Source organism: Apus apus, chromosome 12, assembly GCF_020740795.1.
Source record: "Apus apus isolate bApuApu2 chromosome 12, bApuApu2.pri.cur, whole genome shotgun sequence".
Lineage (NCBI taxonomy): Eukaryota > Metazoa > Chordata > Aves > Apodiformes > Apodidae > Apus > Apus apus.
The window spans coordinates 719,058-728,567 of NC_067293.1; the positions used below are offsets into that span (position 1 = coordinate 719,058).

General features: G+C 50.9%; 1 long non-coding RNA gene across 1 annotated transcript; it reads left to right on the plus strand.

Annotated features, from left to right (window-relative positions):
• The first annotated feature begins 6,451 nt into the window (after positions 1–6,451).
• LOC127389592 (uncharacterized) lies at positions 6,452–8,743 on the plus strand. Its single transcript, XR_007890667.1, has 2 exons — positions 6,452–6,655; positions 7,517–8,743. It is a non-coding gene; the product is annotated as an uncharacterized LOC127389592 (long non-coding RNA).
• The last annotated feature ends 767 nt before the right edge of the window (positions 8,744–9,510 follow it).

The window sequence follows — 9,510 nt, forward strand, 5'->3', positions numbered from 1 at the left end:
TCAGTTTGGGGATGATGTCCCTCCCTCTGGGGCTCAGCTTTTCAGCTGGAGAAGCCCCCAGACCCGTTCTGCATCCATGAAACCAGCACACAGGGCAGAGACATGGTTTGATGGCACCCAGGGGCACACTTCAGTATTTTACAAGATCCAAACTCCTGTCTTGACCAAGAAGAAAAGGCACTTCCTAGCTCCATGCTCTCCAAAGCTTGGCAGCTGGGCTTGGGCATAGTGTGACAACCACAGCCCAGCCCAGAGAAAACCGGGAAACTAAATCCATATCCTGGTAAGAAGAAAAGTTCTATTGCTTGTGGGTTTAGGGCAGAAATAATTGGGGCAATAAAAGCAAAAAGAGCTTGGTTGGGGTTTTTGTTATTCCCCAAGCTACAGGGGTCCCCATCAGGGACTGGCTCAGAACAGGAATAACCAGATGAGGAGGAGGAAAAGGCAGCCCAAGTGCTGAGGTGTCAAACAATTTACATCTGTGCCCAGGAGCAGAGAGAGTCCCTAAACCTGCCATGTCTCGGGTGGGAAGCTGAGGGTGCCCTGTGCCAGCTGGGGGAATAGAGCTGCCTTCAGAGCAGGAGTTCCTTGGCTTCCCCCTCCAGGAGGAATTTCCCTCCCCAGGAAACCCTGGTGTGCAGCCACACTTCAGCATCTGCAGGACCCACCAAGGGAAACAAGATGGATAACAGACATAATCAGCAGGAGCTGCTTTGAGCCATAGGATTTCCACAGCCTGTGCTTTTGCCTTCAACAAATCTTTCCTGCCTCACTGGGGCCTGGATTAAGCTCTTCCCCTGGTTCCTGGACTCCAGAGCAGCTCACGGGGCTGTGTCCTTGCTGCTTTGTTTCCCCCCGTGCTCATCCTGCTGCTGCCTCAGCCCTTGTTCACCTCTATTGAGTTAATACCCACCCCGGGATTCCCCCAGGCAGCTTTTGTAGATTATCCATTTAAAATGATACTAATGAAACAACTTGTACTTAATTAAAGCCGATTATTGACGAGCCCGTGTGCCCAGCACCGCGCTCTGGAATGGTGGGAGTTTCCATCTCACCCCTGGATTCTGAGGGAGGATTCCAGACATCCACAGGCCTGCAGAGACCCTGCGTGCTGGGAAAGGGGAGCAGGGGGGCTCAGGGGGAGCCAGCAGCTCTGGCCCTTCGGGGGAGGTTGTGCTGGGCACTTCAGTGGAGGCACCAGGGGCAGGGCAGGGTGGATTTTTACAGATCCTGGAATTCTAGGGCAGCAGTTTTTCTACTTGATGGTCATTTTGCAGTAACCTCATTATGAAACTTCCTAGTGAACTTCAGGAGAGCTTATTTTTGGTCTGCAGACACAACCCTGGAGGTGAAGACCAGGAGGCAAGCAGTCTGCAGGTTATTGGAGCAGGTAAGAGGCAGGTTCTTGGGCTGCATTTTTGTTTGTTTGTTTCTCTGTGTTTTCCAGAAATGATCTTTATGCCTAAACTGGCAAATTCCAGGAGTTCCTTCCCACTTGCACCATGGAGTTATTCTGGCTTTTCATTTAATGCCATTTCTTCCCATGACCAAGACTCATACCACCCAACTGGCTCCTTTCAGCTCTTCTGTTCAAGAAGAAGAGCTCGTCTCTGGGGCTGGGTTGACAAGATGCCCCTTCCCAGGCAGCCTGACAGTCACCTCCTCACCCAGCCTGAGGGCTCAGCACCCAAACATATCTCACCCCATCCCTGCTGGCTTCCAGCAGAGCTCCCAGGTAAGAGAGGACCCTTGCTCCCACCATTTTGTAACAGCACCCTGGATCCTGTCAGGAATCCAGCCCTTTGTTTCTGCAGCTCGTGCCTGTGAAGAGATGAAAGGTGCTCCAGGAAAACAAGTTACCCCTCCGTCAGAGGAACTAAGGAAGCCCAATTCCCTGCAGGTTTGCCTCTTGTAGTTGGATTCTCTGATGTCTGGAGCAGTGTCTGGAACTCACAATAGATGCCCCACACCCAGAGCTTTCCTTCTCCCAGGTGGATCCTCCAGGGTCTCATTAAGGCTGAACACACTTTGCCTGCCCTGCTCAGGCTTTTGGTGTTACAGCCCGTTGCTTTATTTCACCCTATCCTGTTAGACCACATGTATCAGCCACCTCTGAATGGGGTTAAATCTGGCCAAAGAGGTCCAGTGTCTCTGGGTGGAAGGACAGCTGGTAGCTGCAGACACAGGACTGTGGTGGTCAGCATTTTTTAATTTGGAAAACAGTTTATAGGTGCCACAAACTTGCACATTATTCTTGTTCCAGGCTGGCCCAAACCCACATGGACACCAATTTTTGGCTTAGTTCATGAATATGGTGGCTTTCCAATGCTTAAAGGGGGTCAAAGCTTTTAGCAGGGCCTGTAGCCACAGAACAAGGGGTGGTGGCTGTGAACTGAAAGAGAGGAGATTTAGATGACATGTAAGGAGGACATCTTTTACAGTGAGGATGGTGAAACACTGGCCCAGGTTGCCCAGAGAGGTGGGAGATGCCCTGTCCCTGGAAAACTCAGGGCCAGGTTGGATGGAACTCTGAGCAACTTGATCTAGTGGAAGATGTCCCTGCTCACTGCAGGGGGATGGACCAGATGGCCTTGAAAGGCCCCTTCCCACCCAAACCCTTCAATGATTCTATGACAATATGAGACTTCCTTACCTTGAGCCATCTCAAAGCACGCTCCTCTTCTGATCTCCAGCCCCACCAAGGGTTGCAGCTCCAGCAGGACACGACAGTAACAGCACCCAGAGCTCCAGCTCAGCACCAGCACCTGCAGTCACATCTAGTAAAACACAAACACGGACTCAGGAGAGCAGAAGAGATGAAGACAGGGAAGCAAAGACGTGTAGCTGTGAGGGTGTTGGCAGGAAGCAGCCTGCCCGTGGTAGATCAGAGATGATTGTCATCACACACCTCGTGCTGTGGATGCTGCAGCATCTCCGTGGGTCCAGCCAGGCCCGTGGTGCTCAGAGAGGTTCCCTGGCGCAGTCTCATGAGAAACCAACGCTGAATTGCAAAGCTGCCCCAATCTCCTGGGGAGGAAATGAAAGTGCAGGCAGTGGGGGCTGCAGGGGGGGCTGCCTGTGCTGCTGGAGCAGGATTCACAGGTCAGACTGAAACTCTCCTGGCTTGAACTGCTCCTCCCCACACCTCCTCCACAATCCTTTCTGCTGTGCTAGGAACCATCTTGCTCCCTCCTTAGCCAAGGAAAACTCCCAGGTACAGTGTCCTGGGGTGGCATCATCCAGCTGGACATGAAGTAAAGGGTAAAAGTGGCAGCACTGGACTAGGCTGGGCACAGGTGGTGGTCACGGTCACCTGTGGGACATGCTGAAGACAGGCTTGTAGTTAGGCTTGATCCAGCTTCACAATGAAGGAGAAGCTTTCAGAGGTCTCCATCCAGCATAATTTGCAAGAATTTTATTGAGCTACAAAAGCTGTGGACAAATTCCATCTCCATCAGTGCTGTGTGCTTCAGGCTGAACCCCCTTCCTTCACAGGAGCTTTAGGAAGCACTGAATGGACTCTGCCTCTGGAGTCCACGTGTGATGGGGAGACCATCTGAAGAGACACCAACAAAGCCTGCTTCTTCCGTGGAGGAGCAGAGACAGAGCTGAGAGTAAACCCCAGCAAAGTGCAGGAGCAAGGGGACCCACGTCCATTTTACCAGAGGAGCTGGTCACTTTACCAACAGCTGTGCTCAAAATCTGCCTCTCTCAGTGCTGGGTGTGCTCCAGCCAGCATCTGAATGACTCTCATCAGTGTCTCCATCGCCCCTGCACCATGTCATGAGGTCACCTGCTGCACATGTTAATGACCCCCAGGGTGACAGAGGGGCTTCTGGGCTCTGGCCCACTCTGCTCTTTATTCAGTCCCTGTGCATGCCCCAGGTTTTCGCCCTTGTCATTTATTTTATTCTGAATCCAAACACTGCCACACGATGCACTTGACCTTCGCCCTGCAGGGAACACACTCGGGATGAAGGAAGAATTCACTCTTTATTCCTCTCTCGTCCTGGTTGTTGCCACACCAGCACGGACACCTCCCCACTTATCTCTCCTCACTGGTGCTGGGGGTTTGGCAGCAGATCCTCCTCCCACCACACACCACCCAGCTTTTGCCCGTGTCCCCTTTTCACATCCTACATCTGACTCCTGGCACGAGGGGTGAGCAGGGTGGCCTTTCTGCCTCTGAAACCCCGGCTGTGTGTGACAATAACTGCACCTTTCACACAACTCCTTGATTTCTGGGGGGTGTTTCTGGGACTGTCCACCTGCCGGGGATGTGTGGCCAGTGTGGGGTGAGCTCTGGGCTGCAGACATGGTGTGAAGGACATCCAGCCTTCCAAGCAGGCACCCATCTGCACAAGCAGCCATCCAGCCACGCTGGGTGAAGACCTAAGGAGAAAGGCCAGGTCCAGAGCCTGCCAGCACACGGCCATGGCTTCCTCTTTCCTCAGCAGGATGACTCCTCCTGCTTTCAGTCCAACACTTAACTGAGGAGCAACGTTACCTGAGGTTTCCTTTCTGGTTGGAAGTTGCTTCTGTCTCTCGAAGCTGCTCCTGTCTTTCAGGGTCTCTGGCAGGATCTCCAGGGCATCCTTCATGCTCTTCTTCAGGTCACGTGCTGAGACACAGAGTGGAAACAGTTGGTCAGTTCTCCAAAGCCAGCAGAGCTCCTCCAGGATGCTGCTGCTCCCAGAGTGAAGGCAACGAGCTGCTGATGAATGACTTGGCTTTAATACCTGAAAACTGGCCCAGGAACTGAAGCCAAGCAGAATGTTTCAAGCTGGTTTTCCAATGGAGGTGAGTTCCCAGCATCTGAAATGCAGAATCATTGAATCACAGAATCATTTTGGTTGGAAAAGACCTTCAAGAGAATCAAGTTCAACCATTAACCATAACCATTAACCTAACTCTGCTGACTCCAGTGATCTATATTTATATGGTCATATAGATAGAGATGGGGGGGGAAAGAAAAGTTTTACAGGTGTTTCCCTCACACCCTCATTTTCCATTGATCACCTTTAAAAAGTGCACTGAAATCTTTAGGTTTCCTTACTGGTAAGGAAATTCTCTCCTGGATTTCATGGACAGAGCTGGATTAGACCAGCTTTCCCACAACACATCCTCTTCTCAAATTAGCAGTAATTTGCATGGAGTCCACACACTGGTCCCACAGGAGACTCACTCATATTTACACCCTGTGGCTGTCTTGGAAACCCATGTGGTTGGGACACAAACCTGCTCCCAGAAATCCCAGCTCTGCAGATGGAGAAGGTTGAGGTCTTCAAGCTCATCTCATCAAGGGCCAGCTCATCTTCCCAAGTCCCTGATGCACCTTCAGAAATTAGTCATTACAAGTAATTTTTGAATTAGTGATTCCAGTGGGTAAGTGGACTTTACATCTTCTTGTTCTCTACTTGTGTTGGTTTACCACCTTGAAGTTCAGAGCAGCCAGACTAGAACCTGTCTGCACCAGGAGCATCACAACCCCTGAGTGCAGAGATGACTCCTAAATGAAGGAGCATCTACCTAAATGCATAACAAGAGGCAGAAGATGGAAGAAAAACTGATTTGGAAAAAGCTCAACCCACGGAGCCCACAGTCAGCCTGGTGAGCTCAGTAACTGCACAACCTCTTCTCACAGCTCCTGAGAGGGCTCTGAGCAAAGAGGGGCTTGGGGAGGGTTTGCAAGAGGACCAGGAGGGAGCTCCTGTGGGGATGGTCACAGGGAGCTCCTCCGGTCTGCTGGGTCTTACCTGTCTCCACACCAGCTGGAGAGATGGGGGGAGTGTCCCAAATACCCACCCACACCTGGGGCCACTCCACCTGCACCAAACCAGCTGGTGAAGAGCCTGGTGCACTCCCTCTCTTCTCAGCTGTCCATCATCTGCATGGGACACCCCAAGGGAGACTCAGCAGGAGCCAAACCATTTAACCCCCTGAAAGACCAGTCCCTCTTTTCCCAAAGAACAACCTTCTTCAGCTCCAAGTGTTTATTCATCCTTTTTCTCCTTTTTTTTTTTTTTCCTCCTGTTGTGTTAACAGAGCAGCTAATGTGACTAAATAGGACAACCTGCTCTCCCATCCCCATGAAAAATAAATGATGTGCTTTCTCTCCACTACCTTCCCCCACCTCCTGGTGCTTTTCCCACCAGGCAACTCTTGGACCTGAACCTCCCTTGAGGTTGCCTCATGGAGGGAACCTCCCCCAGCCACACCACTGTGGTGGGAGCCATTGGTTTGGGCCAACGAAGGGTGGTGGAGTTTGGGGGAGGCAGAGGAGGGTGGGAAGAGGGACGAAAGGGGGGTGTGTGCATGTGGGGTGGAATCTCTGTGCAGAGAGCAGCCAAGTGGCAGCTCACCCTGTTAAATATTAATCATCTCTGCTTCTGCAATTTCGGCAACGTGTCCAGGCCCACCACTGCTGAATATTTCATTAACACCACTCGCTTCCAACGGCACTTCTCCCACTTTCCTGCCTCCCATAGACCCCTCTCTCCCATCCCTGCCCCCCAGCTCCTCCCCAGCACCATTGCCAGGGCCAGCCATGGCCATGACATAGATCCTCTGACCCACAGCCCTCACCAGCCCAGCCCTGCTCAGCCACCGCAGCGTTCGGGGGAGGGAAGATCATCAGCTCCACTGGGAGAGAAATGTAAGTGTGCATCAACAAGTCCCCTGCTCAATAATCCATGAGGCCGGGCAGAAATGCTGACTCTGGCCTGGAAGCTTTTTAAACCACGTAGTCTGTGTTTCCTCCTCACTGGCTTGCTCTGTGCTAGTGCTCTGGGAGTGCAATCAGACGTGCCAGGGTGAGCCTTGGTGGGCCTGAGCAATTTTCACCTCAGGCTCCTAATTGCAGCTTTCCCTGACCTGCTTCCAGCCACTCATGGAGAAGAGCCCACCCTGGGTGGCTGCAACCAGCTGGAGCAGCAGCAGGAACTGGGGTGAGAGGAGAGAAGGACCATGCAGGAGATACAAGGGTCCACCAGGGAAACAAAAGCAGATAATATGCTGCTGCTTTGATCCTTCTCCCTCTCATTAACACCAGCTGCACATTTCTGCCCCTCCCTGCTCCAAGCCCTCCTCTCCCATCCATCCTTTCCTTCTGTCCCACTCTTCTCTCCATCCCCAAGCCTCACTCTTTTCCCCGTCTACCATTACATTACTTTTAAAACTTAAACCAAACCAGGAAGTTCAGGTTGACCTCTCAACACTGCACATTTGGACAACTGTCTCCTCCCACTAATTCAGGTTTAAATGTCCGTATGATCCCAACATGATTCTGAGGAACTAAGCCAGGCTGGTCTGGGCTCAGGGTGCCTCTCCCATGGCTCACACCAGCACCCACCTCGCAGGTGGAAATTTCTTGTAAGAGGGAGATCTGCAGTAGGCATGGACTCACAGACCTCTTCTTCCAAGAGGCGGTGGCCATGGTGGGATACCTCCATCCTCACTGAAGCACCTGGATGTGAAGCATTAAGGTCTGAGCTGCTCCTCTCTCCTTCCCTGCCAGCTTCTACAAGGAGAAAGAAAAAAGAAACCAGTGACTTGCAGCTCGTTACCTGTGCCAGGCACAAGCAAGGCTGATGCAGGCTGTGTCAGGTCCCTGGCTCTCCACTGGCCCGGGCTGGGACCTCTCATCTTCTGACATCCCATGAGAGGTGAGGCAAAGTACCCCAAGATCTAGTCTGGGTGAACAGAGGCAAAAAGCAGCTGACATCCCTCATACCTGAGGCAGGTGCCAGGCTCCCTGCCTGCCGTGGCTGCCTGCACCAGCTGGAGAGAAAGCCAAGGCAGAGCCCGTGGTGGGTGTTGACATCGTGGCTGATGCTGCAGGACAGAGTTGAAGTCTCACTTGGAGAAAGGCCTGAAGGCACTGCCCAGAGGTAGTCATTCCTCTACCAGCTGCAGAAAGCAGAAATCCGAGGTCAGGTTTTAATGTTGTTATCTGTGAAGAACAAAAGCAAAGGACATGGATCAGTGGGAGAGGGGATGAAGGCCTGGAGCCAACAGGATGGCTTGTTCCAAGAGTGAGGTTTGTATGTGACCCTCACTGGGCAGCCCAAGTACTCCTTTTGTGTAATATATCCAATCACCAGTGCCTACACCACAGCCAGCCATCCAAGGCTTCAAGATCTACTCAGTCCTGCTGGGATCTGGGCTCCTGGAAAACCCCAGCACTGAGTTTTCCTTTTTAAAAAGCCCAAGCCAAAACTGAAACGTTTCCACAAAATCATTTCATTTTGATTCCCTGCCTGATTTAGAATGTTTCACTTCCCAAACATACTTTAGAAATCCCTGAAAGTCCACTTGGAAATTAAATGTGAACTTTGGTCTAATACTGGTGACAACTTTGTTTGTCCAACATCAGTTCTTTCTGTTGCCCTCAGAGCCCTGCACACCTCGTTAGCTGGTGGGACTACTGACATGTCATGGCACATTATGATATAATAGGATGGCAAACTCTGTCATTTCTTCTATTTTAAACATGATTTTAAAGCTTCTGATTCGATTTTCTGCGCTTTTCATTTCGCAAATGGGAACATTTGCAGTGTTTGAGAACCTTATTGTAGCCAGGCAACAGTTTCAGATGGTTTTTATTTCTAAAATCAGCTGCTACCCTAATTGGCTCTGGGCTCTTCTCACTTCCTCTCTTTTGGAAGTATTAGAACATCTAACTGTTTCATTAGGCCAGTGAATGTTAATGCCTTTGATTAATAAAATAAAGTGAGCATGTAAAGCTAATTAGAATATGAGCCATTCATTACTGTGTCATTACTTTGTGGCACAACCCAGCACGGGTCTTGCAGGACTTGCTCTACACACCCCCCACTTCTCCTGCAGGTTTATCAGGGTAGCACATGCACTTAATTCAATTACAACATTAAACCGAAGGAGCAAAACGTCACTTTTAGGCAAAATTAAAAGGAAATAAATTATTTCAAGACTTGCATCCCACAGACAAGGAATTCCCTTTCTGAGCACAGCAAAACCACGTTCGGAAATGCCTGAACTTCCCTGCCAAGGGATACTGAGTTTTCACCACCTGCTGGTGCTGCCACCAGTTTCACCATCATAAAAATTCCTTTAAAAAAATCCCACTCCCCCAAAACAGAGAGGGGCACAACCCATCCCTCCATCTCCCACCCCCCCGGGCACTGGGGCTGGTTGCTCCCGACGAAGGCGACAGCTGGATTTTCCTTTCCCCCTCCCCAGCTCTGCCCGGGGTGGCCAGTGAATACAAATCAAGGCAGGAGCCTCAGTATTCTCATTACATGTAAATCTAATGGGCTTTTTTAAATATTGAGAATCAAAGGCACTTCTCCACCAGTAGATTTTTATACTTCCTTTAAAAAAAAAAAAAAATGATCCCTGCATCTCATTCCCCTCTTCCTCCTCCTCCTCCTCTATTTTTTTTTCCTGGTTTAATTTTGATTTGATTTTCAGGCAGGCTAAGCCACCAGGGAAGGGCTGTGCCTAGGAACAGATGCCACTCACCGAGGGGCT